Here is a 5,000-nt window from a genome sequence, read left to right as displayed (position 1 = left end):
TATCTTCTTCTTTTAACGGTAGGTTCATGTCTGAGCCGCCGTGGTCACAGCATGATACTTAGTTTTTTTTGTTTTTTTTTCATGTTGTGATGCTCTTCAGTGAGTACGTGGTAGGGTCCCCAGTTCCTTTCCACGGAGAGTGCCGGTGTTACCTTTTTTTAGTAATCATTCCTCTCTATTTATCCGGACGTGGACCAGCACTGACTTGGGCTTGCTTGGCCACCCAGTGGCTAGGTAGCAATCGGAGGTGAAGTTCCTTGCCCAAGGGAAACAACGCGCCGGCCGGGGACTCGACCCTCGACCTCAATTGCCGTCTTGGCGTCTTGATTCTGATACTCTAACCCTTCGGCAATCGCGGCTATGTATATATTACTATCATTTATTTATATCATATACACACATATATTCTCTATAATGTTATATGAGGGTGAGATATATATTCTAACTATATATATATACGAGATTATTATTAATATATATATATATAATATCATATATATATATATATAATATTATATATTAGAGATTTATGTATGTATGTGTCTATAAATAATTAACACAGAGACACTCACACACATATATGTATCATATATGTTATATATATGTACATATATATAATATATATATATATATATATATATATATATATATAGATATATATATCTATGATATATCTGTGTGTGTGTGTGTGTGTGTGTGGTGTGTGTGTGATGTGTGTCTATATAGACATATTTATATATTATATATATATATATATATCTATATATATATATATATCTCTATATATATCTGTACATATATATATATATATATATGTATATATTATATATTATAATCTATATATATATATATATAATATATATATATATATATATACTTGTCCTGCCTGTGCCCTGGCCAGGCACCATCCCAGTATTAGACTTGTGGAGCAAAGCCCAAGAGAACCCCAAAGCCTGCCGACCCTATATTTAGGGCAGCGTTGGTGGGGTGGCAGAGGGGGCGTCTACCCGGAGCGACCCCCCGATTTAACCTCAGGCGAGCTATCAGGGTGGGTGCTTGGAACATACAATCCTTACGGCAGGATTAGTGGTTACCTCTGCTATCGAGGGAATTTGAAGTGGAGGGAGTTGAGGTGGCTGCCCCCTCAAGGTGAGAAGACCTGTCAATGACACGATCAGTATGGGTGGGAACACCTACTATGGTTTTCACCTCCAGAGAATAGCCATAGCCATCTCCAGCCGACTTTAATCCTTGGGATTTTAGGTAAAACACCAAATTTAAAAAGTGTATTATGGCATTGAGACTGAAGCATGATTTTGGCTTCGTGTCTCTCACTGATGTGTATACTCTTACCAAGTTTGCAAACTCAATGTGAAAGAAGCGTTCTATGCCAACTCACATCCCTGGAAGATACTGTCCCCAGCGAGACATTCGCATCGTTCTGGGCGACTTCAGTATGATATCCAGCTGTGATCAAGCTGATTATGAGATGTCTGTTGGTATAACGGGGTCAGACCCTAGTACAATGGCTGCAGGGGTAGTTATAGTTGTATGATGGCAACAGAGAAAGAGGGTGTTAAGTACCCCCTAGCCGGTTATTTATAAAAATTTGCGGTTTTTAATGTTCTTTTAATAATTTTTTTCGTCTTTTTTTCGTTTTGTGTTTTACTTGACAAAGATGAAGAAAAAAAATAGGAGAGGAGACGTCAGTAGTGATCCACACGTCTCTGATAATATAAGAGTAGATAAGGGAAACGACAACGGCAATCCCAAAGTATTTACTTGAACCCAGTTTTCTTCACACGAGAAATAAATAAATGTAATTTGTACATCTTTTACGAGTCACTCACACGACTGACATCATAAAATCATAGATCTTTAGCCGGCAACTTAAAACAGCAACACACTCTTTTAATGAAAAGGTTTCAGTGTCATTTGTTCTACGGGGATGATGAGTGAGTAATTTGGGGTAAGGGTGCGTGTGTGTGTGTTGTGTGTTGTGAACAACAGCGAGCGTGAATGAAAGTGAAAGGGGGAGTGATCTCACACAGAGAATGAATCACAAACAAAAATATTAATGTTCACTGTCACAAACTGAGATAAATTAGCAATGCAGCTATATAAAATTATTTCAACTACCAAATAAATTAACATAAAATGATATGCAACAAAATGTACGCATTAATGAATGGTGACGGAAAAAATATTTCCCAGCTTTTTAGCAAGCAAATTTTTCTTGGGGTCAGAAATCTGAACTGCCTGGTCTTTCTGCGTTCTGTGATGGCGCTCGTGAATTCCTAGGTAATAATTTTCACGAATCACACTAACGCTTGGGATGTACCCAAATCATGCAAGTGACTTCAGGAGGGTGAGAAGGGTGTGATTAATAAGCAATAATGATTCTAGCTTAAACTCTATCCTACATTAATAACAAAGAAACCTGCGGGTCCACCGACTCAAAATGCGATCGAATAAATAACGTTTACTGTAGCTAACTGTAAAAACGTCGGAGCTGAGATTTATTAGGCGATTTATGCCTAATATATCGGGTAATCCTGTGCACTATGTATGGGGGGAGATCCTAGGCTATTTTAAAAAATTAATACATTTATATAAAATCTCATTACAACTCTGTTCTAGTGCCGATAAAAACATGTCACTAATGAGCAATGTAACGATGCTACTGTTAACCCCCAAGGGTGTAAAGAAAACACAAAAACCAAATTACGGGAAAACGAGCAGTCATCTCTTGACCCTTTCCACATCTCAGCCCGGGAAGGGGAGAAAGTGTGGTCAGGTTGGGGCGAGGGGAGGAACAAGATAAAGTGAAATGATATTCGTGATAAGATCTTGAATGCTTTAAAATTTGTTGCAGTTGAAATAACAAAAATCAGAATTAATACCTATTTAAAACTAATGAATGATATTCATGTTTGTTGGACCCATACCATGATCACACGGTAATGTGATATGAGGTCAAAGAATAGTGTGAGCATGTGACATTTGCTGTCACATTTTTTCCCAACAAAAAACCCAAAGGCTTAACACATTCATGGGGAAGAAAGGGGAAAAAAAATAAGAAAAGGTACTTGTACTTACGGGTTTTCTTGACATGTTCCCTTTTTGGGGGCTGTCGAGTGGTTTTTCTTCTGAGGTTTGCGTTTCGTACTGCAAACCGAAAGGACACAGCGACCACCCTGCCACCAGATAAAAATGGGCTCAACACCCTATTACAATGGCGCAGGGGTAGTTTATGGTTGTATGGTGCTTTGCATTTGGCACTGGGCTATATGCTGGTATTAGTTACCTACATCTCTCCAGTGCCACTCTAGGTGTTTCACTTGTACTAAGGGGGGAGGAGTGTGCCTAAGGGTTTTCCAGGGCAGTCTCTGATCAATTTATAGAACTTGGGAAAAACCCGACAGACCCAGTGCTCTGTGGGTGTCCTTCAAGTGTGAAAAAACCCCGAAGCAGCACAGGAGTCCATTAGTGTACACCCAATGGGAAGGCCCGAATTTCATATGAAGGCCATGAAGTGTGTCACATGGCTCGGCTGAATGACAGTCAGACTTGTGCTGTTCTTTGGTGGGATAGTGCTCGGGCATAGGGCCTGAGAAAACTGCAGATGACGTAGTCTGCCCGCGGATGGACAGATCATCTTAAATCATTTGGGTTCATGAATGTTGGGCAGAGTATTTTGAGCAACTGTACCAGGTAGTCCCTCCAGCAATTAGCTTGGATGCAAGTGGTATCACAATACTGTACTGGATCTTCTCTTCAGTGAGGAATCTCTTACCCTAACTGAGGTTAGGATGGCAATTTCAAAATTGAAGAGTGGGAAAGCCAAAGGCATATGTGATATCCCTGCTGAACTGCTAAAGGCTGGGGGTGAATCTATGGCACCAGAGACTGGAGCAGTCTGGATTCACTCCTGGCACAGAATGTATCCTAGCACTTAGAGTAATTTTGGAACGCCGTCGTGAGTTCAGCTGTGGATTGATTGCAGCCTACATCGACCCCAAGAAGGCATTTGACTCTGTGCATCGAGAATCAATATGGGAGATCCTGAGACTCAGGAGAATTCGACAGATTATGGCCTAATTGCAAGCTATATACCCAAAAAAAAAAGTGCGTAAAGTGTGGTGGGGGCCTGTCGAATTACTTCACGTTAATTCAGGAGTGAGGAAAAAGACTGTGTCCTTGCACCAACAAATTTTCAACACTTGCATGGGCTGTGTGTGTGTGTGTGGTGTACATATGTAGTAAGATGTTTAATTTATAATTATATATATATAATATATATATATAATATATAATCTATAAATTTTATATATAATATATATATATGTGTGGTTGTTATGTGTGTGTGTGTGGGTGTGTGGGTGGTGGTGTGTTTTGGGTGTGGGTATTATGCATATAAATATATGTATACATATATCATCATCAGCCTGAATCAATCCACTGCAGGACGTAGCCTCTCCCCAAACTTTTCCACCCTTTCTTCTGTTTCTTTTTTTCTTCCTTCTGCCCCCAAATTTCGTTTTTTCGTCACGTCATCTTGTCATTGGTCTGGGGCCCCTTTTCCTCTTTATGTTATCTATAGCCCATACATACATAGTTATCTACACCCACCAGCCGCTTTGGAACCCTACCTTACTTCCTGGTTCGACACCTCAAAGAGGCGCCAAGTTCCTCAGAGACTGTCAACTGGGGTCGGCTGCCGTGATATATATATATATATATATATATATATATATATTTTATATATATATATAATATATATAATTTATTATCTGTGTGTGTGTGTGGGATAACATATGCAGAAGTCTATTTCTGTTACAGTGGACCCCGTGGCTGTTTTCCACATGGATCCAAAAATCCCAAATATAACATTCACTCAGTGAGGGCGAGATGGACAATTATATCTCACCTCGCTTGACCAGGGAGTCAAGCGGCCGACCTGTAAGGTCGGGCTTAGCCTCTCTTCCCTCCGGGCGGGG

The sequence above is a fragment of the Penaeus monodon genome, chromosome 4 (assembly GCF_015228065.2).
Source record: "Penaeus monodon isolate SGIC_2016 chromosome 4, NSTDA_Pmon_1, whole genome shotgun sequence".
In the NCBI taxonomy this organism is placed as follows: Eukaryota; Metazoa; Arthropoda; class Malacostraca; order Decapoda; family Penaeidae; genus Penaeus; species Penaeus monodon.
Note: the sequence above shows the minus strand (reverse complement) of the source record.